Below are 25847 nucleotides of genomic sequence, written 5' to 3'. Positions count from 1 at the left end.
AAAACCTCATGGGAAGTGCTATAGGTAAATTCTGTAGATAATACCAACACTAATACCTTTAATTTAAAACAGCCTTTTTAATCCTAGAGGAGAAACTGGTTTGTCAGATGTTTAGCAGTCAAAAACATGATGTTTTTTATGCCGCTGATCTTACTCACTCTACTTACTGGCTATTTAAGGGAGTTTAATAAACCTGTACCTTTGTAGTTGTAGAGTTCTACAATGCTGCTGTTAAACCAGTCCAAAATAAGATGTACTGGGTGGGGCTACACGTGAAATTAATTCGATGTCATAAACTGCTGCAGTTTGTGCTGGACTCCTGTGGACAGCATTTGCACATGCACCCAGACTACATCACGTTGAACCAAGGCAGAGCAGCTCTGGCTGGCAAGGGGCCCCAGGGGCCAGCTTCGCAGCCTGCAGGTGCTGCAGCTTGGCTCAGCATGCTGCAGAAGGGCTGGCTGGGGCATGAGGATGCCACAGTGTGGAACTAGCTAGCAGGCAGCTCCACACTGTAGCACCCCCATGCCCCAACCAGCACTGTTCAGCATCTACACATGCATTGCAGTGGAGTAAATAACTCCACCATAGAATAGTACTTGTGTTGGGTACAACTGTCTTATGGTAGAGTTAATTAGTTTACTCTGGCCTAGTAGGGCTACATCTGTAGATGCTGATGCTTACTTCAGAACTAGTTAGTTAGCTCCACAGTAAATGTCTCATGTAGATGTGCCCACTGGGTGCATCTACATGTACAATGAATTTGAAGCAATAAAATCTGAAGCAGTTAGAGCCAGAGTGAACTACTCCTGGATGCAGCGTCTATATGCATGCCTGGAACAACTGAAATTTGAGCCAGGGTGGAGTAGTTTGCGCCAGAGCCGCTCATCCCCAGGCTTCAGGTGGTGATGTCGGACAGTGGAGGAGCTGGCTGGGGCATGAGAGTGCTGAAAGTGTGGAGCTGTGTTGTTAGCCAGCAGGCAGGAGTCAGGTCCCTGACTGGCTGGGCTGACTGGGCACAATTTACGCCCATGGTTAACTGCATGTGCATTTAATCACAGTAAATTACACTGGTGTAAGATAGCACTGTCCCCGACAGTACTGTCTTAATGTGCCATTAATTAGTTTACTGTGGCATGGGTAGATGGTGACACTTTACTCTGCAGCTAATTAATCTACTCCATAGTTAAGTACATGTGTAGACAGAGTCGCTGTGTGTTGTATCCTCAGGATCATCTGAAATGTTGGAATGCTTAATTTTATCCAGTTATTCCAAGCTTCAATTACCAGCTATCTAAAACGAGACAAGTCCAGAGATTTTTGCCCAGATCTACCTGAATTTTCCTTTCAAACAGCAGTGGCCAGGCTTTTTGTCAGACTGCAGTATAATGTTATGGGCAACAAATCCTAATCCCATAACAGTGGTACTATTATGAATGACTGTGTGTTTTAAATGATCTGACTTGGTTTCAGACATTAGTACAAATTCTGGTATAGATAAGGGAAGATGACAAGAAAATCAAGACTCTACTTAGCTGCAGAATTGGGAAAAAAAAAAGAATCAAAGTAAAAGGTCATAAAAATAGTAGGGTCAAAACAGCTGGTCTAGCTATGAAACTGCTTGGGCTACTAAGCAAATTACACTCTTGGGAATGGGGGTTCTGAAGGAAGGATCAGTTTTCAGTTTTCAGGACTTTGTTTAAACATAAAGGGTGAAATGCTAGAGTTTAGCCCGTTTTGCACACTGCTGGGTTGTGGGCTGATGCTAAGGTACAAATTAGGTCTCAGTTATGCCAGTTGCTATGGCTCCAAAAGGGGTACTTAAGCCCTTTAGAAATTATTAGAGCAGAAGTCTTAGCAGCCAGACCTACCTGCCTAAACAATACCACCACCATGTGCCTATTGGTGAAGAAGTGCCAGTGAGCCAGCACTATTCAGTTTTAGAACCATCCAGGTATTTTTTTCCCAAGTCAGGAAGTACCTCAGTTGGCTGTCTACAGGTATATTTACACCATCTCTGGACCCCACTAGGGAATGCCTCAGTAAAGCACAGCATGACCACTCTGTGCACGACACCTGTAAAATTGTACTGTAGAGAGGTGCTTAATGTGCATCATAAACTCCCTGTCGCGGGCATGTATGTTGGCATGTGACAAATGCTCAGGGTGGTAAGATTACTCCCTATGATGGACATTTGCAAAAAAATGTATTTCCGGTGGTACTATGAGAGTAAAATTAAAGAGGAATATGAAAAGGGGAGAAAAATTGTTCTGAATGTTGGACAAGGTTTTATAGTCAAACTTGTCTGATCAGAGCCAACATTAAATTTCAATACAGCTAAGCATGTGTTGTTTAGAGGCAAGTTAATTCTTGCTTGAAACTTTTATCAGTGGCTCCAATAAATGTGACATCTCTTGCCTCTAAGCTACTAAATAAAACAACCTCTGGTTGCTAATGCTCTAGTACTTTGGCCTCTGCAAAAGCAAGTTCTCTCTCTTTCTCTTCTCTTTTTTTTTTAAATTAATAATGGGGAGTACATGTACATATTACATTTGACATTAATTGTTTTTTTTAATTGAAGATTTGATGCCTGCTACTTCATGTGAATACAAACAGTCTGAAGGAGCTTTTGAATTCTTTACAAACCTGCATCTGGAACACAATGAATTGGAAACCTTAAAAGATGGATTGTATTTCCAAAACATGAGCACAAGTATGATCTTACTGTAAAACTATGTGTTTAAGCCTATGGGTAGAAGTGATACATGAGGGGATTATTTATGTTTACGTGTGCAAAAAAAAAGTAAGCCTTTGGACACCTTTCTTATGTTGCTAGTGTAGTCTCCCAGCAGTTTCTTCTTGTTTCTATAAAAGCTTCAGGACACATAGTAACACAACTACATTAGATGGTGTAAATGCAAAACAGTCGATGGCACCTCCCGCCTTAGCATCAAAGGTCCTGATTCACTTAACTACACACTTATCTTGAAGCAAGAGAGGATCTTACTACTTTCAGTGAGGATAGGTGCAGATTTAAGTTACCCTCTGTGTGAGTATGAGAGAGTTGGATCTGTATGCATCTAAAGCATAGATGTGTTGAATCTGATGCTGATCTCTCTGAAATAAGTGTAAATGTCAAGTGGTTATATGTCAAGTGTGCCTGTGTTAGCCCATAGAAATGCATGTGGATTGTAGATTTGTAACAGAATATATTGCTAATATAATTTGGGATTAAATATTAAGTCAGCCACCAAAACATTAGCATTGTTTTAAAATCTTGCTTATCCAAAGTCCAGGCTTTTCTTTTCTTTTGTTCTGGCACTTAGAAGATATTAAAACAAAAATAAACACATGGTTATAGCTCTGAAATAATCACAAGCAATCCATTATTATTTTCCTCAAGCAGTGAGCAGCTTAACATTAGAATCTGTAGTATAGCCTAGAAATAATTATTTTGAAATCACTACTTCCTAGACCCTAGATATTCTGTGATATCTCAGTTTAAAGACAATTGTATTTTCTTATGTACGAAAACATTTTTGATATGTTGGGAGTTTGACCAATATTAAAGCTATAACATTCCACAGTTCAGTGTAAGCATTTATTTTAAGAAGCTCCTAAGCCCATTTTGAAGGGCTTTTGATTATGAGATCTCCAAGAAATGTGGGGTTTTTTATTAAGTGGCATTTAACCTTTCCCAAAAAGTTTGTTGATACGATGACAGCATTGTTCATTGCTTTTCCCTACTTAACTAGTGTTTGAGGCCTGAAAAAGTATTTCTGAACACATTCCTATGAGAAGAGAAACCAAACCTTTGGTGTCTTGGCTGCTAAATTTTCTCATATTATACAAGACAATTTATAGTGTTCATTTTGCCACTGGGGAAGAAAATCCAGTATAACCAAAACTGATAATGAAGAGCATCAGCAGCATGTGGTGGTGGTGGTGATTTTTGTGTTAGTGTAACACTTATGCATCCAAATTTAGATAAGGGCCAGTTGTGCTACATGCTGTTCAAACAGCCAGTGACAGAAAGAGCTCATTCTGCAAAGAATTTCAATCTGAAATTGCGATCACTGAAGACACAATTTCAGAGGTGTCCAATGGCAGCACTGGTAGATTTTATCTGGTGTTGAATATTCTTGTCTCTGTTTATTTTTTTGCCACCCACATCATGGAAATGCTCAACATTCTCCAAGAACTGTCCTCTCATTGTAATATTTAGAGGAGTAGCTGGTTGGTTTGAGGTGGGTTGGTAAAGTATCTCAGTTTTTGTGAAATTAACAGGGAGTCCAAGCATTTCATACACTTCGCAGAAGTAATCAAGACAGGCAACACATGTCATGACACAGTCATCAGCATACTGAAGGTCAGTAATGGAGGTGTTGGTTGTCTCAAATTTGGAATGTAGCTGGTTGATGGAAAAGAGATGTCCAGCTATACAATGCTGGAAGCTGACTCTGGATGGAAGCCTACCAGCAATGAGATGCAGAATAGCTGCAATACAAATGGAATAAAGTGTAAGTACTAGCCCTGTGCAAAGTGGCTAGTATTCGCTTCAGATTCGGATTAGGCCAATTCGGGGGACAGTGATTCAATTTGGTGATTTGAATCACTGTCCCGAAATGATTCGGCTGAATCTGCTTCAGAGATTTGGTTGCCGCCGAATCTCTGAATCAAGCAGGCCCCGTCTCCTGCCCGCTTTCCCAGCCCTGTCAATGGTTGTCCCACCCGGCCCCAGCGTCCCAGTTCCTTAAAAAAAAAAAAAAAAGCCCTGCACTCACTGGCTCCTGCCAGGTTGGGGGGGGGCGATCCCACTGCCCCGCACTGCCCCGCACTGCCCCACACTGCTTGGGGGGCTCCGCCATGAGCCCCTAGAGGCCCCTGAGTACAATAGAACTGAAAGCATACTGACACGGGTAGAATCATATAGATGTCTATTGAGGAGAACGCATGAGAAAATCTTCCCAGTTATAGAGAGTGCAATATCACAATAATTACTGTAATATATTCCTCTCCTTTCCTATATGTGGTTATGATTTTGGCATCTCAGGTCACTAAGAATCTTTTGATGTTTTCTAGATTTTCAGTAAAACTGTGAGTACTTACTAAGAGAGTTTCTTTCCACCTTGCTATAAATTTCAGCTGGTATTCCATTAGGAGCACATGATTTCTTGTTTTTTTGATCTGCTTAATGGCTTTCAAGGCCTCTTGAGAAGTTGGTGGATCTGCAAAGTTGTCTTTAGTGGAGTGTTGTGGAATGGCTTTGATGTTGTCTTTGACATTAGACTCAGAGTTCAGGAGCTCTTGAAAATGCTGCTTCAACCATGCACTGATGACAGAGGCAGATGCAGTGGTGCTGTTGCATTACCCTTCTCCCCCCTTTGATCCCTGGTCTACCCAAAGTTTAACACGAACTGTGTGGTATTGGCAGTAGCATTTTTATTCAGGCAGGAATGAGGGCGTCACTTGACTTCGTGGCTCATTGTAATCTACCTGATTCCTTCCAAACTCTTCATTCCATAAGTATTAACAATCCTTTCCTTTTTCAGTTGTCTTAATGTTCCACTAATCAAACTCTTCTTTCTTCCGCAGTTATGCTGTCTGTTAGCTGCTCCTTGTAATGGTGCTCCTATTTTAATTCTAGCTAAAAACATTAGCTCAGGTATAGAAGCTTTAACCCAGGTGACCATTAGGTGAGGTGTGGAAATAACTTACACTGAAGGAGTGAATACACTATCAAGATGTTCAAGAAGGCATGATTTTATTTTATGAATCTGAAAGAGACGTACATTTAATTCTAATGATTAAAGGAAAAACATCTTTTGATTATTTTGCCTAGTTTGTTGCATTTTAATTCATATTATATGATATAGCAAATGAATGCACATTCCAATAACGTTATATTGTTTTTGTTTGATCCTAAACTGAATAATATAGCCCTGGGCCTCTAGCATATTAGTAAGATTTCTTTTTCTTTCTAGTTTCTTTGTACCTTGAAAAAATGTGTGTTGTATGTAATGATTCACCATACCGCTGCACCCCGCTTTCAGAATCCTAGATGTGCCCATAGTTGATGGTGAAACTGTCTTTAAAGAGTGGTATTCCATCCTTGGACTTCAAAGGATAAGCTTCTTGTGTATTTAGCCCATAAATAGTTTGATTGTGCTGAAGAAATTATGCATGTGGTAGCTGTCAGCAAACTTTTAGATTTCTTTTGCTTTGTCCTCCCACTACTTGTCTTTCAATTTCAAATCTTCTTCTGGGACTTAGCATTAATATGACAATAACGGTCTTGCTTCTGTTTGGAGCTGATGTCATTCTGCCAAACTGAATTTCCTTATCTTTCTCATTGAACCAGTCTTGATATTTCTTTGTGGAGAAACCTAAGGATTTTTCATATGAATCATGCATACCTTTCTTGAGACTCTTCTAGTGATTGATGGTAACAAGATCTTCAGAGAGGTTGGAGAATTTTTCACTGAGGCACTTCTGGAGATGATTGGTTTTAGCAGAGTCTTTCAAGCACTCGATATTGAACATTGTTTACGTCATTTAACATAACTTTGTTATGTTATCTTTTGTTTATGTCATTTTGGGTCAATGTGGATGGACATAAGGGGCAGTATATCAGACAATGATCAATTCAGCAGTCATCTGCAGTGGTCATAGCTTTGGTGATACAGAAATTGCAATGGACCTGGGCACACATTGTGATATAATGGGAGTGTGGGGCCATTGCTCAACAACTCAGAGAGCTGGTTACCAGGAGAAAGCTGAACTTCTGAATGACTACTTCACCTTGGTCTTTCACCATCCCAAGGGAAAACCACACCAGGTAGAGTAAATGATGAGCACAGTAGGAATAATCACCTTCCTATTATTGCCATAGAATTGGTGAAAGACCAATTAATAAAATTAGACATATACGAGTCAGCAGGACTGGATGGTCTTCATCTGAGAGTGCTGAAGGAGCTGGCTGAAGTAATTGAGGAGCCCCTGGCAAAACTCTTCCACAACTCATGGAGCTATGGAGAAGTCCCTGAGGACTGAAAGAGGGCCAATGTTGTGCCCATCCACAAGTGAGATAGGAGGGAGGACCTGGGTAACTATAGGCCAATCAGCCTAACTTCCATCCTAGGGAAAATCCCAGAAAAGTCCATCAAGGAGTCTATCTGTGATAAGCTTGCAGAAGGTAAGATTCTGAATGACAGCCAGCATGGCTTCATCTAAGGCAGGTCCTAACTTACCAACTTCATCTCCTTCTATGACCAGGTAACTCGCCACCTAAACACGAGAGAGCAGGTTGACATTGTATACCTTGACTTCCAAAAGGCCTTTGATTTAGTATCCCACCGTGTCTTTGCAAGAAAATTGGAGGATTGCGGGCTTAACTCTGAGACAGTCAGGTGGGTGAGAAACTGGCTGCAGGATAGGACCCAGAGAGTCATAGTGAACATCTGTGTCATCGTGGCGAGCAATGGGTAGTGGTGTCCAGCAGGGCTGCTTGGTACTTGGTGCAGTACTTTTCAACATCTTTATTAACAATTTAGATGTGGGAGTGAAGAGCTCATTGGACAAGTTAACGGATGACACCAAGTTATGGGGAAGCATGGTCACGCTTGAAGATAGGCTACAGTTACAAGTAGACCTAGATAGGTTAGCAAGTTGGGTGGATCAAAACCTGATGAAGTTCAGTGTTGAGAAATGTAAAGTGCTCCACCTCAGGATGAGCAATTCCCAACACACCTACAGGCTTGGCAGCACCAAACTGGCTAGCACCATGAATGAAAGGGACCTGAGGGTAATAATAGACCACAGTATGAATATGAGCCAGCAGTGTGATGCTGTAGCCAGTGGCACAAATAATACTCTTGCATGCTTCAATCAATGCATCTCCAACAAAGCCAAGGAGGTGATTTTTCTGCTCTACCCAGCACTGGTGAGACCACAGCTGGAGTACTGCATTCAATTCTGGGCACCACACTTTAACAAGGATGTGGACAAGCTTGAGAGAATCCAAAGAAGAGCCACCCGTATGATCAGAGTCTTAAAAGACAAACCATATGAGAAAAGGCTGAGGGATCTGGGACTTTTCAGCCTGAAAAAAAAAAAGGCTGAGAGGGGACCTAGTAGCAGCTTACCACTACACTAGGGGAGTACATCAAGGACTCAGTGAGAAACTGTTTACCAGGGCACCTGAGGGGAAAATCAGGAGTTATGGCCACAAACTCCTGGAAGATTGATTCAGGCTCAACATTAGGAAAAACTTCTTCAAAGTCAGGGTGTCCAGATTGTGGAATAAGCTCCCTCCAGAGGTGGTGCAATCACCTACCCTGGAAATCTTCAAGAGGAGACTAGACAGTCACCTTGCTGGGGTCACCTGACCCCCAGTTATCTTTCCTGCCTGGTGCAGGGGGCTGGACCCGATGATCTTCTGAGGTCCCTTCCAGCCTTACAGTCTATGAATCTATGAATAATCAATCAGTGTTTCGAATTGGGGTGCAACTATGATGTCTTTTGTTTGCTTCTTTGGCTGAATAAGGTTTTTGTGGTGATGAAATCATGTTCTGAACACTTGTTTAAGAGCAGAATACATTTGAGTTGACTTTCCCCACCCCTTCCTTTCCAAGTGTTCTGTTCTATAGCTCCTCCCATGGATCACAGTCTTGACTTGGTAGAGAGACTTGTATGCTACTAATGACTCTGAGAGTGATGCTATCTGGAGTTGCATATTTCTGGTAGGGTCACCCATTGTTGGCAAAGTCAAGAGTGAGGTTTCTAGATTAAGAGCAAACTAAAAATAAAAGTAATCAATAGTGGTGCAGGCAGATGAAAGTTTTATGAAGAAATATTCATAATGGCTGAAAAGGCAGATGAAGGCTTCAGCAGAGTAGAAACAGGGCCACCCAGATGGTCTATGGGGCCTGGGGCAGGTGTGTTGTTGGGGGCCTCACCACTGCCGCCTACAAGGACCCATGTGTGTGTATGTGTACAAAGCTGGGGGACCATGTGTGAGAAGTCTTGCATGCATGTATCACCTGAGAATTCTCACCTGCGGCTCCTCCTTTTCTTGCCCTGGGAAGTGGGAACAAGTGGGCTTTTTGCTTGTATACCTTTTTCAAGAGCGTTATCAATGGCTCCTTTTCCACTAAGAGCATTTGCAAAATCTTTCCACTGTAAATAACATTGAAGATGACCAGAATTGGCCTCAAGACTCTTCACTTTGTCATACAGTTTTCTCCAGTTATCATTCACACCCTCATGGCAGAATCTGAAATGGTACAGGGCTTGATTTTTGTTCTGATATTAGAAGAGACAGCATGAAAAGCAGAACAGGACAGCTGCCTTGTGGCTCCAAATGAGCCAGTCCCTTTTCACACTCTCGTCATTGGACGAAGTCTTGCAGAAAACAGATGGAGGGAATGACTATATGGAGGAATCACAAGGGAAGCTTGCAGGTTTGGGTGTTGGGCCATTGGACACAATTAGATGCCTTTGCAACCTATTGAGATACCCCCAGGTGGCTGGGTCATTAGAGAACATTTCCTGGTGAAGCTCAGGCACAGTTCTGGAAATCAGGTCACTTGTCTCATTTTTCTCATTTGATGTTATGTCTCCTTCACTTTGCACCACCAAACCTGATTCATTTTCACATTCTCCTGCTACATCACTACTTGCTTCCTTTGTTATGTTTTCACGATCAGAATATTCTTCATCCCCTGTGAGTGATGTGCCACCTGCAACACCTGTTCCACTTCCAACTTCCTTATTTCTTTTCACCACTCATTCAAACTGATCCAGTGTCTGCCTCTCCTTTTGATCTTGAGCTTTTTTCTCCTTTCTCACCTTTCTTCTGATGCCCCAGACTGTTAGGTGTGCTTTATTTTTTCTTACATGGGAATAAGAGAATAGGAATAGGGTTGTACTTCTCCTGAGCACCTCCAAATTCCAAACCCCTTCTGGTAGAGCATCTCTCTCCTACCAGTTTCCTGGGGCCCGGCTCAGTCTCACAGGTCTTCTGGTTGTGGCCTGCTGGCTGGCCTCCTCCACTACTCAGGAAAGAAGGGTTCCTCCCTTAAGGCCTGGCCTCACACCACTCCTAGCCCTTCTCCCTGTGGTAAATGCCACAGAAAATTACTCTGCAGTGGGACAATGCCTAGCTGGTGCTCATGTAACCCCGATAAGCTGGGTTGTACGTGGTTCAGACTCATGGGTGTGGCAGAGGATAAGCAGGCCCAGCCCCTGTTTAAGGAAAAAGAAAGTGACTGCACAGAGAGTAGACAGAAGAAGGAGGATTGTCTTTGTACTGTTGCTGGAGAATAAACTTCTATATTTAGCCTTTAACCCCTTGATTAAGGGCATTGTGAGACTGTTCACATTCTTATGGGCCTTAGTAAGCAACTGCTGCTGTTTGAAGGACCAGAAGAGACCGAGGCAGCTCTACAATACTGAAAGCAAGATTTGCGGTTTGGAGCACAGGCTTCTTCAGTCAAGAAGGACTTTAATATTTTTCCCCCCAAGAGTTATATAGACACTTTGCATTTAAGTACTTTTTGAAGTGGGGAAGTATGTGAACCTGAATATATGTTATATCTAATGTTGTTATTTTCCTTGGCAAATATAAAGAAAACAATATATATCATTTACATTATTATAGTCTTGCAAATTCATTTCTGACTTTGGCCCTTAAGAACCCACAGAGATGACATTCACTCATGACTAGAACTTTCCCCTGGAGGTCTTTCTGTGACAGCAGGCCTGCTCTGCCACAGATCCCTCCTTAAAGCCTTCCCTTTTCCTTCTCTCCTCACAACCGACTCTGTAACCAGGGCTACTTGGCCTAGGCCCTAGGCTAGGCCAGTCATAAGCCCTCCTAATCAATCTTCTCTATTGCTGGCCAGAGATAAAGAAAGATGTTACCTTACCGTGATTGGTTTAGACTCCCCCTTGGACATCAATCCAACAATCACTTAAGTCTCAAATTAGCATTTGTTTCCCGCACAACTATGTATAATATTTACTTCATGATCAGGGGAGGACCCCATAATGTCACAATTACATATTGAAAATGATGCAGTGTCATCTTACTCTCCAATACACCAATTTCCTCTTTTTTTATGAAAACCAAATACCAAGAATTCTGGTCAGCAATGTCTCAGGGCAGGGGCCAGTGGCGCACACAGGAGCTTAGGCAGGTGGCCTCTGCTTTGCAGGGGCCCGGGGCAGAAAATTGCCCCAGTTGCCCCCTTCCCCGCCCTCCCCTCCACCCCCAGGGCAACCCTGAGTAGAAACTTCTGGTTGTCTAGGTTTACCTTGCCACTGAGTTAAAGTTTGCTTCCCACAAAGTGTTCTATGGTTGCTGATGTGTGATAGCATCCTGCCACTAAGACACATGCAGACACCTTTTAATAGCAAGTCCTACAGCAATGGGTGTGTGGCAATGTTGGCAGGTGCTAAAGATTACTGTAAGTTCCTGGTCACAGACCTACACAGAGGTGATGATTGTATGATGGCCATTTTGTATTTGGGTTTGAGATAGGTATACCAGTCAGCAGCTGCAATGAGTGCGTAGGCCTATTTAGGATCTACTCTGATTATCCTTTATAGGGAGGGACCTAGAAAAGGTGCCCTAAATATAGTCTGTCTCATTTTACTTGACCAGAAAACCGTGTCTATTGGTATCAGTCTATCTGTGGTCCAAATCAAGTAATGAAGTTTGCAAATTAGAATATCCACACCCTGGTGGACAATAGTGACTGATCAAAACAATTCATGGCCAGAGAACTTGCATGATTTAATATTGGCATTGTTGCACTTAGCAAGACCTGATGCATAGGAAAGGAAAAGCTGAAAAAAGATAATCTGTGGTGTTGTTATTACGACCAAGATTGTTCCTCAGATGATGGGTATCTGGTTGACATCAACAAATGTTTTATGACACTTCACTTCCAGTTGGCCAACAGATCACATACAGCAGTCACCCTGACCCTTGATGCAGAGGATGAAACAAAAGAAGGATTCTGTTCTCAACTCAACCAATTCTTGTCAACTGTTCTGCAAGTCAGTTAAGGTTTTGCAGCTGGCATTTTATACATGCCAATAAACACTACCTTTTTGACAAATTAAGTCACCCTTCGACAGCCCTAAGTAAGTATTTTAGAAGATATTTCCAGCATATCTACTTCTCTTAGCTGGGTGTCATCTGCAAACTTGCTGAAAGTGAACTGTGTCCCACCATTTGGATAACTGAAAATAATGAACATAACTGGCACCAGGACTGACCCCTGGAGCACTCTACTTGAAGCCAATTGCCAATTAGATATTGAGCCATTGAATACTACCCTCTGAGCCTGATGATCCAACCAGTTTTCTATCCATCATACAGTCCATTCATCCAACCTGTACTTCTTTAGCTTCTCTGTGAGAACGTTGTGGGAGACTGTATCAAAAACCTTGCTAAAGTCAAAGTGTATCACATCCATGGGTTTCCCTGAATTCACAGAGCCAGTCATCTCATGATAGAAGGCAATCAGGTTGGTCAGGCATGACCTGCCCTTGGTGAATCCATGCTGACTGTTCCTAATCTCCTTCTCCTCCAAGAGCTTAGAAATGAGGACCTGCTCCATGCTTTTTCCAGGGACTAAGGTGAGGCTGACTGGTCCATAGTTCCATGGATCCTTCTTTTCCCCTTTCTTTAATATGTGTACTATATCTGCACTTTTTTCCAATTGTCCAGGACCTTTCCTGATTGCCATGAGTTTTCAAAGCTGGTGACCAGTGGCTCTGCACTCACAATTGCTAACTCCCTCACCACCATCCAGTGCATTCTGTCTGACCCCATGGACACGTCCAGTTTTTCTAAATAGTCCCGAACCTGTTTTTTTGCCACTCTTGGAGGCTCACCTCCTCCCCAAACTGTGCTGCCAGGTGCAGTTGCTTGGGAGCTGACCTTGCCTGTGAAGACTGAGGTGAAAAAGCCATTGAGTACTTCAACCTTTTATGCATTCTCTGTCACTAGGTTGCCTCTCCCATTCAGTAAGGGACCCACATTTTCCCTGAGCCTCCTCTTGTTACTGACATACTTGCAGAAACCCTTCTTCTTGCCCTTCATGTCCCTTGCTAGCTGCGACTCCAATTGAGCTGTGACCTTCGTTATTTTATCCCTGAATGTGCAAGCAATACTCTTATACTCCTCCCTAGTTGTTTGCTCAAATTTCCACTTCTTGCAAGCTTCCTTTGTGTTTTAGATCATTGACAAGTTCCCTACTAAGCCAAGCTGGTCTTCTGCCATACTTGCTAGTCTTCCTTTACAGTGAGATGGGTCATTCCTGTGCTCTTAGTAAGGTTTCTTTAAAGTAAAAAGGACATAGTAGGATTGGGTTCCCATGAAGATTTCAAAGCATAGCTCTTCTCTCAAAACCGTTTTTATAAACCAGGTTCTGGAGAGACAGGCAGCTCTTTCTAAATTGTTAATCAAAAGTATATATTTATAAAAGTTTATGGTATAAGAAGTTGTTTATAACAGGTGCATAAGAAACTAATTCTCTATAAATGAAAAAAAATGGAGGGTATGAAACTTTTTTTGCAGAACCAGCTGACTATCTGGGCAAATGATGTCTCTTTTTATGTGCTGGCCCAGTCGTAACATCAGACAATTGAAGAGTGGCAGTTGAAAACACATGGAGAAGCATTGGGGCCCAGCAAAGCTTTAGGGAACTTTATGGTAGTCAGGGATGGATGAGTACATCGGGGCAAAGGAAAATGTGCTATAAGGAGAGCTGCCGGAAAGTAGGTTTGGAACTGAGGAAGAGGTGAGGACAGCTGGACAGACTAGTTGATTACAGGAGTCTTCTTCTAAGTGGTATGATGTAAGTGTGAAAATTATCAAGTGTCTAACAGAAATGAAAATATCTCAATGTGTAGAATAAGCCCCACATACTGCAGCTGTAAAGTTTCTCAGGCCCGTTCTATTGTCTTTTTCAGTAGCTACTTCCATCTTCATGGCCTTTCTGTTAAAAATGTGAAAAGAAATGACAGTTTTGTATTACATTCAGCATTTTAAAACAAAGGTTTTAAAACTAACTACTCTAGACACTTACTACATTTTACTGGTTTTATCCATATTACAATTATAGACTTTTCCATGAGAGACTATTAGGAAAATAAATTATTCTTTGTGATCTTACCACTAACAAACTAAAAGACTTGAAAACTTTTCTGGGAACAGTTCTTGCCCCTAAAAAGCAATCAGCTATGTCAGTTATTTCAAACTAAATCACAGTCCACACTCAGTTCCATATAATCCAGATATTGTGGAAGAATATAATTTATCTTCCTGTATTTATTTAACTAGCTATGGATGACAAAATAGTTTTCATTTATCCAGGACACTGCTATATTGTATGTTGCCATTAAGAAATACAGCTTTACTGTATCAAACGGAAGAATCCACTATCAGTCAATTAAGTGAGGTTAGTTTGCAGACATTCCATTTTCATAGAGCTTTTCTATGCTGGAAGCTTTGTTACTGGTAGTTGCATAATTTATGTAGCAAAGACTGAGAAATGCATAAATTCTCATGGTAGAATAAAATGAAACTAGAAGTGGTAAAAAGCCATCCTTTTCCCTATGTAAATAGTATTACACAGTGGGCGCATCTGCACATACATTTGATCTGGAAGCAGTTTATTCTCGAGTAAACTACTCAAGAGTAAATACTCATGGGCAGGTGTCTATATGTGCAGGGAAGTGGGAGCAGATTTGCTGCACCTAGCTGCAAACTGCTCCTGCTTCCTGCAGCCCTGCCACAGGCCCCTGCCACCACCAGGAGGAGCTGGAGGCACTGGCTGCAGCTGCCTGTGGCCAGCAGCTATCTTTAAAAGGCAGCCCCCATCTCTTCTCGCTGGCCAGCTACTGTGGCTGGGAGCTGCGTGCAGAGCCTGTGGGCAGCAGATGGTGGTTCTCCTGCCTCAGCATTTGCCTCCCCATGCCATGGTTGCTCCAGCCTCTGCCCCTGGCAGTGACGTCCAGTACCATGGGTGTGACAGCAGCGTGCTGCCGTCATGGGCACAAGGAGAGGCGAGGAGAGGCTGCGGGGCAGACAAAACCCTGGAACAGAACCCCGGAGGGGGTAATTTACCTCCGGGAGACCCGGCGGTGCCGGAGCTGAGACCGCGGCGGCAGCTGCCGCAGCAGCTAGAGCCACATGAGCTGGCATTACGCCGGCTATTTAAGCAGCTGTTCCCAGTAAGGGAAACAGCTGGGCCAGTTGTGGCGGCCAATATGGCCGCTGCGGGAAAGTTTAAAATCCCCAGCAGCACCCGAGGTGAGGGGGAGCCAGAGAAAGAGAGAGAGAGAGAGCAGACAGCACGTCTGGTGTGCTGAGGCTCCTGCTGCGGAAAGGCACCAGCTCGGCTGTGCCACACCAGCACAAGAGGCAGGAGAAGCCTCTAAACCGTGAGCTGAGGAAAGCAAGGGGAAACTTTCTACCTTGCAACAGATAGCAAGCAGGGAGAGGCTAGTACTCCCCTTGAGAGGAGGAAAGCAAGGGCAATGACAGGGCACGCTGCATTTGCCAGCACTGCCCCTAGGAGAAATTGAGCTGGGGACAGGTGCAGAATCCCCTGGAATCCACTGGGTAAGTGAAGGCAACTCTGGGAGCAGCCCTACCCAAGGGGAATATTATTTCTAGGGAAGTTAGGAAGGAAGGACACTAAGCAATATCAGAGTGAAAGAGGATGGGCTGGCAGAGCTATACAGCTAAGCCCTAGTCACTGCATTGGTGAAGTTGAAGGCGGGAAAGCCCGCAGAGGACCGAAGGTCACCATCCCACCAGCACGTGATCGGTTGGTGAGTGGACGGGGTGTAGGGGTGGCGGAGCCCCGCAGAACATCGTAAGCAATAGCTGTGAGTACACCCATGTCGGGGAACCCCTCTAATAAGAACTCCACTGGAACCCTCTCACAATAATATACCAGCAAAGTCGTGGCAGGAGGGACGAGGGGAGGGGCTACCTAACTCATGGGTGGCACTAGCCATAAGACCTCCGACATCACAATGGGCTCCTGCTGGCCAAGGTGCTGGCCCTGCTGGCCCTGGTGCCTGCCCCCACTGAGGCCCCGGGCAAGTCGCACACCCACAAGCAGGGGTCAGAGAAGCAAGTGTGAGAGGTGCTGGCCAATCAACTCCTCCTGCACTCCCCACTGTGGCCTGCCTGGACAGCTACCCATGGACCCCTGCCCCACTGTCTGCCACCAGCACCATGTTCACTGTGGACAGTTCTCTGAAAAACATTTTATTCCCCTCACAGAAATAGACTCCCACTTCCCACTCCCTCCCCAAAAACAGACCTCCCTTACCCCTCCCTCCCAAACAACAGAGCCACTCTACCACCCACTGCATCCACCAACAATAAACCATCCTCTTTCCCATGCTATTTACATTGTTGTGCTTGTTTGTGTGTCCCCTCCCAGGGTGGAGAGCTGCGGGATGGGGGGTGCCTAGGGGGCTGAGCCTGGGGACAAGTGGCCAGCACCTTGGCTACTGGCCATTGGCCATTCCCCCCAGTGAGTGTGCATGCCATGGTAAACCCGGTAGGTGGGAGGCTTGCCCAGGGATGATGGTGGCTGCTGCTGTCCCAGTGTGCCCATCTACTCCTCTGGCACCCAGTGGCCTGGGCCAGCAGAGCCCACACACAGTCCTGGCTTGGCTGGAGGCAAGTCTAGCTCCATGACCCTGTAGAGCTGGAGGCCCTGGCTATGAGCACAGTCTGTCGCTCCAGGGCCTCTGTATGTCATTCCTTCAGGGTCAGGAGCTGCTCCCTGAACACCTGGACCCATGCCTTCTCATGGGCCAGGTCCTCCACTCACCATGCATCTTGCCAGGCCAGGTGCTCCATGCTCCATGTGTCCCACTGGGTGACATCCTCCACCCACCAGGACTGAGTCCACCAGCTACTCTGCCAATGCTATCACCAGCCGATCCAGGAGAAGTCTTGTCCCGTGTCCTTCTCTGGCAGAGCTGGCATATCCACAGGGTCCCAGCTGAGGGTGGTGGTGACCCTGAGGTACCATCCTTCCTACCAACTGCTGCTTCTCCCTTGTGTGCAGCTGCAGGACCTGCAGAGCCATGAGAAAGAAGCTGGTTGTAATCATTTGCAACATTTCTGAGATAAGATGATGAACTGGTATTGTACCTCTGCCTCACCCTACAGTGCCACAAGGTCACCTGTCTCCTCCTGGAACCAGTTGGGGCTCCAGGTGGTGGGCATTAGTATCAGTGATAATGAGGTCACCAGGGCTCCTGCATTGGTTCTCTGGGACTCCATGCAGCTGTCCTTGTGCTTCCAGAGCTGGGCAGCTGCCTGCAGCACCCAACGCAGGGGCACATCATTGGACAAGCAGCTGCGTGGCAAGGCAATGCACCATAGCACCTGCAGGCTCTGAACTGCAGGCAGCTGGAGCTGGCTCCAGTGGCCAGTGGGTGCCTGCAGCTGGGCCTGGGTGCTGGCACACCTGGCAGGAGCCTGGAGCAGCCTGCAGGCCTGGGCAGCACCTGCAGCACTGCAGTGCCAGGCAGTGGTACTGGGGTTCAGGCGGTCTGGTGCAGCTAGCCTGTGGCGTGTCCAGGGGGACACAGGGGCCTGGAGTGGCCTTGGGCTGCCTGCATGTGCACCAGGGCTCAAAATGCCTGCAGGCTTTTAAAGGCCTGAGGCTGGGGCAGGCATAGAGCTGGCCCAGCCCTGGGGCAGGAGAAGCTTCCAGACCCAGAGCCCTGGGGCTAGCTTCAGGCTGGCCCCCTAGTGGCAGGGCTGACCAGGAGCAGATTTTCTCCCAGTTGGCGTCTACACGTGTGTTACTGCTTGTAACTGCAGTAACTACTTGTCAGTATATTTGCTACTTGCATTTGCGGGTAGCAAATTTACTTGTGAGTAGTGTTATTTATTGCAAAGTAAGCATGGACATGTGTAAATGCATGCGCTTACTGCACAGTAAACGGCGCTGCTGCATAGTAAAGTGTCTCATGTAGACGCACCCAGTGAAATCAACAGATGTGTTGGAGAACTAATCCTGCAATTTATGTTTACCAACTTGTTCCAGAAAACACAGCAAGTTAGCACTCTGAAATCTGAACTAGGAGACAATGCCAAAGTCACTTCCTCAAACAGTCTGTCATTGTGAGGAGATTATGACAAGATCTTGTAATTCTGAAGAGTCTGAGCGACAGGGTGGCTCACATTTTTGGGACTATGGTATTTTCAGGACATGTGCCAAAGTAAATGCCTTCTTCTTAGTATGAAAGAGGAAACGTAAGGTAGCACATCTCTTCTTTCCATTGCACATGGTGCCTCAGTCAGTCTTCTGCATGTAAGCCAGCATGTTCTTGGAGTGACAGTCAGGCCTGAACTCTTCTTGTTTGGTTTCTGTCTCCTTGCTTGTATAATTTTAGCTGTGAGTAATTGCTTTCTGTTAATTTCTTTTTCCTTTTTTTTTTGCATTTGGTGAAACTAAATAATAGATGTGAATATTCAAGCAAATAGAAAGAATGAATCAGCCACTTTCCTGGAATCTGATGTTATGCCACAGGGGTGCAGAATTTGATGGCATTAAACAAACAGTGACAACAGAAACAGAATGCCTTTGTATGTACATTACTTTTCCCTCCTTTTCTTCTGCTGCAAGAAAGCCCTAGTTTAAACTGATTACTGATGCAGAGACAGTTTACTGTAAAACAATGATTTTTGTACCCTGTGAACAACAGGCTTAGGAGTTAACTTACAATTCTGTGTGAAACTATTGATTTCTTTTTTGTTGGTATTCTAGTTGCCATCAGTGGCCAGTGTAAGTGAGGCTCACATTGTTCAAAAACCACTGCAGCAAAATATAGTTTGTACATTTGAAAAACAAAGTTTCGTATCATGAAAGATGTGACATACCAAGGATGGTATCTAGTGCGCTCTCTATTTAACCACAAGCTATTGATTCTTTGAGTCATATGTTCAAGAATGAATTATTTTTACAATGAATTTATGGGGAATGAAGGGTTCTAAAATTAAAAACAGCTGCAAGGGAAACAAGTCATCCCAGTAGAGTCTATTGGGAATTCTTTATCTCAGCTCACCCATGAAAAAATACTTTTAAGTTGTTTACAGTGACAGACTGCTGCATTAACAATATTGGGTTTTTAATTTTGTTTTAGCTAGTGCTTCTCTGTTTAAAATCACCCAGGTTTAACTCTTGTTATTTTGTGCATTTACATATGCATTAGGGAAAATAATTCCTTAAATATCTAGCATAAAAATTGGGCCTAAGGAAAAAAAGTTGATATCCCTGTAATACTTAGTCACCAGGTGGGATTGGTTTTATGTAAGACTCCCTGAAAGGTTTAGAGTTCAATTCTGTTTAAGTATATGCAAGTATAAGCATGTGAATAGTCCTATTGAAGTCAATGAGCCTACTCACATACTTGAAATTAAATGTATTATTGAGTGCTATGCTAGTTCGACCAGAACACCCCATGCTCAGCCGGGCAACATTTTTCAGCTGAAACGTTCCTGAGAACAATACACATCTGGTGATAGTAAAACACTGTGCAAGTTCATGTTGGTTTTGCAAAATTGTTATGAATGAGAGGGGAAAAAAAGGGCAAATAAAAAGAAAGTTCTCAAAAAAAGTTCAAATATTTTGCTTTATTTTCAAAATGAAACATTTTTGTGAAAATAAAATTTCTGTCTTAATCAGTTTGATTTGTTTCATTTGAATGTCATAGAGATGTTTCCTTCCATTTATTTAAAAATTTCAAATATGAAAATTTTAAATGTCATATCCAGTCATAGGATAGCTCTTCAACCTGTTCAACCTGAAATGACATGTTTCTGGGTTTTTTTGGTTCAAAAAAGTTGTTTTGAGTTGACCTAAAATGTTTTAAAACATTTTCAGAAAGCTAATAGATTGAAAAAACATAGTATTCTGGCAGTTTTATTCTGCATGTTACAAAACTGAGCTCTTACTGAGGCCATAATTAAAGTCAGGAATTTTTGGATTTTTTAATATTGCTATGTTTCAAATGTCTTGGCTTTTGGTTAGCTAGTTCATATGATGAAGAATAAACAGCAAATCTATTAGAAATGAACTTCAAATGCTTTACTTTTCCCCATTTTTTTCATCTGCCATTACAGCAAGCATTAACTTTTTTCATTTATACATTTTCAAGATTTAGCACAGACCATATGTTTCATTCACTGAAACAGTTGCTTTACTACAGTAGTGGGAATCTCTACCTTCAAAAAAACAAAATGAAAGTGAGCAACAGAAAATAATTGACATTTCTTTCTACAGATAATGCTCATCACTGTGCCAGCTATTCAGGTCCTGGCAAAGGCCCTGGTCACCAACCCATGAAATTAATGAACTTTCATCTCTGCCTCCACTGAGTATACTATTTTATTCTGGCTAAGAAAAGTGGCTCTCCAGCTGGACATAGGGCTATATTACTTTACATTTTCGGGAAGATGCCACAGAACAATGTAAAAATAAAATATATGCAGCTACTAAAGCCTTGGCTCCATACTCTTACTTAGAGAAGCTTGCTTCACCATCTAAAGCAACATGTCTCATCAGGAAGAAACAAACAATGAGTTAGGGCAAGTTGCCTGTCTCTTTTGAGAGCTGAATGAGAAACTGTCCCAGAAGGAGAATAACTCACATTTAGAATTTTCACACTTCTGCTGTGACATGGCACGGTGTTTTCACTGGGCACGTCTACATGTACATTTGATCCAGGAACAGTTTATTCACGAGTAAACACTCCCAGAGAGGCATCTGCACATGCAGAGAAGCAGGAGTAGATTTGCTGCTTCTAGCAGCAAACTGCTCCCATTTCCTGGGACCCTGCAATGGACCCCAGCTGCCACCAGGAGGAGCTGGAGTCTCTAGTCACTGCTACCTGTGGCTGGAGGCCGTATTTAAAAGGCAGTCCTGCTCCCTGGCCCATTGCTTTTCTGGCCAGCAGCAGCATGCAGAGCATAGGGGCAGCATGCAGCAGCTCTATCACTGCAGCCTCTGCCTCCCCATGACATAGCTGCTCCAGCTATCACCCCTGACAGTGATGCCCAGTGCCCCAGGCTCCAGCTGGCCACGGTGCTGGCCCTGCTTCTCCCATTGGGCCTCCCCCTGCTGAGGCCTCAGGCAAGATGCACACCCACTAGCAGGGGCCAGAACACCAGGTGCAAGATGTGCTGGCCAGCCACCTCTTCCTGCACTCTCCACTGTAGACTGCCTGGACAGCCACTGACTGAACAGTATGCCACACACTTTCAGCACTGCGCTCCCTGCTGATGGTTCTCTGAAAAACATTTTATTCCCCTCACAGAAACAGACCCCCACTCTCCTCTCCTTTCCCAACAACAGATTCCCCGCTGCCCCAGCTTTGCTGGCCTGGTGCTGTGACCACTGTCTAGCCCATAGCCGTCTGGGCCCTGCCAGGTCCTCATTGTGCAGCAACCACCTGGCTGGCCTCACCACCCGAGCCCAGGGCCCCTGCTGCTGTGCAGCTGCTGCCTGGACCCTGTCCTGGTGGTCAGATCCAAGCAAAGGCATGAACAACATGCTCCTGGATGCCACTGCTGGGGCCACTGATGTCCTCCTGGGCCTCCTGCCCCACTGCCTCTGGGCCCACCAGGTTAACCAGAACTGGTGGCTGCATGCCAACCAGCAGACCTGGGATAATGAGCAGTGGATGGAGGCATTCTGCATGACCTAGGCCACTTTCCAGCACCTCCAGAAACAGTTCCACCCACACCTAGAGCGGCAGGACACCACCATATGGCTGCCTTCTACACAAGCACCCAACTGGACATTACCCTGCTGAATCTGGCCACTCCCACCAGCCTCTGGTATGTTGGCTATATCTTTGGTGTGGGCAAGGCCACCACTGGGGTGGCTGTCCTGGAGGTGTACAGCACTCTATGGGATGTGCTGGGGCACATGGTGCTCAGTGTGCACATCCCCCTGGCAGTAGTGGCAGGGTTCTGTGCCCTTGGAGTCCCCATTGCACTGGGGCCCTGAACGGAACTCACGTCCCTTGCACCTGCCTGCCCCATGTTGACTGCCCCTACTACAGCCAGCAGGGTTTCCACTCTGTTGTGCTCCAGGCCATCATTGACCACCATGGCACCTTCATGAACATGAGTGCTGGCTGGGCAGGCAGTGTTCATAATGCCTGTGTCTTCCAGAATGCTGCCTTGCCAGCTAGCTGGACCCCTACCAGGCCCACTTAACAGGTGCACCTGGGCTAGACCTTTTGGGATGCAGATGCCTCCATCCAGCTGAATGGATGCTGGTGCACCCTCACCACCTGCCTTGAGTTTGCCAAGGACAATATCCCCATGGTCATAGTTGTAGCCTGTGTGCTGCATAAGACCTGTGAAGCCCGGGATGGAGGGGAGACAGTGGGTGGAGGACTCCTGGCAGTGGGAACACCACCTGCAGTGGCAGCAAAAGCAGCTGGCCTCCCCCACTGAGGACCCTGAGTGAGGCACACGCCCACCAGCAGGGGCGGGAGATTGGTTGTGAGTGGCACTGACTGACTACTTGCTCCTGTACTCCCTGCTGTAGCCCACCTGGACAGCTGCCCATGGACCCCTGCCCCACTGCCCACCCACATCACCATGCTCACAGCAGACACCTCTCAGAAAAACATGTTATTCCCCTCACAGAAACAGACTCCCACCCCTACCCCCTGCCCCCCGGTCCTCCCTCCCTTCCCCAACAACAGAGACCATCCACCTCCTCTCCCCAACAACAGAGCCCCACCACCACCAACCCCACCTACCATTAATAAAACACTCTCTTCCCCGTGTGAACTATTTACAATAGTGTGTGTGTACCCCACCCTGGGGTGGGAGGCTGTGGGGTGGGAGTACCTAGGGGATGGAGCCCAGGGACAGGTGGCCAGCACCCCAGCCTCTGGCCATTTCCTCATGGGTACACATATGATAGTGAGCCTAGTGGGCGAGGAGCTCACCCGGGGGTGACAGCAGCTGCTGGTCTCCTGGTGCAGGTGGCTTCTTCTCTGGCAGCCAGTGTCCAGGGCTGGCAGGGCTGACATGTGGCTTTGTCTCCACTGCAGGCAGCTCCTGTTCCATGCCCCCATTGAGCTGGGGCAAGCAATGTGGCTGGGCCCAGGGCACGGCTGGGTGGCGGGTGACCCATGGCAGGGGCTGAGGTAGGGGCTCCTGGCTAGTGGAGGTCACTTAACCTCTGCACAGGCCCATGCAGCTGGCTGGTGGGTGGTTGCCATGGACCAGGTTGGGCTGCAGTGGGGGGCAGGGCAGTGGGCAGTACAAAGGCGACCACCAGAGCTAGGACGGTGTCCAGCACCCGGCAGCCCTTCTTTGTGGCTTCCACTGCCCTGACCATGAGCACAGTATGCCACTCTAGGGTCACCACGTGCCACTCCTTCAGAGCCAGGAGCTGCTCCAAAAACTCCTGGTCCCACGCCTACTTGCATCGGTACCATGTCTCCTTGCGCTGGTCCAGTGTATCTTTGTGGGTAATGTCCTCTGCCCACCATGCACGCATGTCTGCCAGCTAGCTTTCTGAGGCTGTCACAGCTTGCCCAGGAGGAGGGTCCAGTCCTGGGTCCTCCTCCAGTGAGCTGGCACAGCTGTAGGGCCCCAGCTGAGGGTGGAGGTGACACTGATGGAGCATCCCAGCTACCAACTATGGCCTCTCCACCGTGTGCAGCTCCAGGACCTGCAGAGCCATAAGAAAGAAGCTGTTTGTGAAAATATAGTACATTTCTCAGATAAGATGCTCTGTACCAAGGGGCCATGTACTGCCCAGCCTCAGATGAGGGGGTCGTGTGTGCATGGGTGCCCCCCCATGCCAACTTGCTCCTCAGGGGCCAGCAAGCCACTACATGATGGCTGCAGGCAGTCTGCCTCCCCTGTCACATTCCCATGGCAGGTCAAGCCAGGCTCCTGGCAGCACCTGATGCCATGGCTCCAGACCCACTTCCTCCCTTCTCTTCTGACAGGCCAGCCTGTCTCCTGTGCTTCCACCAAGCCCATGGCACACAGGCTTGGGGGTGCAGGGCTCCCAGATGACTGGGACACCACACCAAGCACCCAGCACAGGGGTACAGCATTGGACTAGCAGCCGCACAGAAAGGGAACCATAGCACCTGCAGGCTCCGGGCAGGCTGCTGGGGGTGGGCGGCAGGTAACTGAAGCTGGCCCTGGTGGCCAGGAGCTGGCTACAGCTGGACCTGGGTGCTGGCAGACCTGGCAGGAGCCTGGAGCACCCTGTGGGAGTGGACAGCGCAGCCCTGACTGCTATGCGGCACTGTGGTGCCAGGGAGCAGTGCTGGGGTGCAGGCAGGCTGGCAGTAGTTGCTCCTGGGCTCCAGACTGCCTGCAGGCTTTTAAGGGCCTGGAGCTGGGGCTGCCGTGGAGCTGACCCAGCCCTGGGGAAGGACTGGCTCCTAGCCTGTCCTGGGGGTGGGCAGCAGGTAGCCAATTTGGCAGCAACTGCACAGCCAGTGGTGGGTTAACATGGTTTTCAATGGCAATACCTGGCACCTCTACCCTCAGTAATGACATCTCCCATGGGGAAAGGCAAATAAAGGGATTCCTGACCCTACTTTGCTCCATGCAAACAGAGCCTCAAGGCCTCTTGCTCCCATTGCAGCACCCCACTTTACTGAACCCTTAAGTGCTTATGCCCCAGTTGTCCACACTTGCTGTTCTCTGAAAATCCCTTCATAAGCTTCTTGTCAACTTCAGCATTAAGTACATGTCTCTCTGCTTGTATTTAAGGCTCTGAACAATCATTCTTGTCCATTATGCTGCCCTTGTACCTTTTCACTATGTGGGACTCCTGGGTGACCTCTCTTCAATTCCCAACTCTCTCCAAGATCCCTGTATGACCTTAGGCAAGCCACTGTCTCTTTCTGGGTGCATCTATACATGCATTAAGGCACTTTTTCTAATGTACATTACATTTAGTACCTCCAGTGTGAGGTATTAAAGAAATGTGCATTAGGCTACCTTAATGCGCAGTAATGAATGTGAATGGTTTTTAAGTGATGCTTAATGCACAGCAGCCTATTTTAATGGGCATTAGCTTAATCACACTTTTTTACGTGACACTTTAATGCACAGTAAAATAGGCTGCTAAGCATTAAAGCACTCTGTATCTTAGTTCTCCCTTTGTAAAAAGGGGATAAGAAAATTTCCCTCCTATTCTGGGAAATACATGAGACAAACACCGCCAAGATTGTGAAGTGATTATTATGGTATTGGAAGCCAAATAAAAATGATAGAATCTCTTCTTGTGGTTTTTCTTGCTTTTTTTTTCTTCCCTAGTAGTCACCCTTCTTGTGTCTCTGTCCCAGTTGGGCCTACCCATTTTCACTTATGAAGCTGTTTTTGACTGGGCTTTTCATCCCTGCTCCTGTCTACAGTGCTCCATTATATTCCCCTCAAAGCATACTTCTTTGAGGCTCATAAACACTAAAAATCATAAAATAATCATAGTATCACAGAAGAGTAGGGCTGGAAAGGACCTGAGGAGGGGTACCTAGTCCAGCCTTCTTCTCAAGGCAGGATCATCCCTATCCAAATGTTCTCACCCAAGGGTTCATCTATCCTGCTCTTAAAATCTTCTAATGATGGAGAATTGATAACCTTTCTAAGCAGTACCATAACTAAAGGAAGGGAAGTGGGGCACCAATCCTAAGTGTCAACCTGGGAGAGGGGATGAGGGGGCACTGCAAAGATATAGCCTAAGCATGCCTATTCAACTGAGTGCCCAGGGAGCTAGGGACTATCACATAGTTTATAT

The 25847-nt window shown here is 45.9% G+C and overlaps 1 long non-coding RNA gene across 1 annotated transcript; it reads left to right on the top strand.

Moving 5' to 3' along the window:
* Nucleotides 1-2592: 2592 nt before the first annotated feature.
* On the top strand, nucleotides 2593-20542 carry LOC112550180. Its single transcript, XR_003093861.1, has 3 exons — nucleotides 2593-2713; nucleotides 18520-18643; nucleotides 20340-20542. It is a non-coding gene; the product is annotated as an uncharacterized LOC112550180 (long non-coding RNA).
* The last annotated feature ends 5305 nt before the right edge of the window (nucleotides 20543-25847 follow it).

Source organism: Alligator sinensis, unplaced genomic scaffold (genome assembly GCF_000455745.1).
Source record: "Alligator sinensis unplaced genomic scaffold, ASM45574v1 scaffold377_1, whole genome shotgun sequence".
Lineage (NCBI taxonomy): Eukaryota > Metazoa > Chordata > Crocodylia > Alligatoridae > Alligator > Alligator sinensis.
Note: the sequence above shows the minus strand (reverse complement) of the source record. Positions and strands in the feature narration are given on the sequence as shown.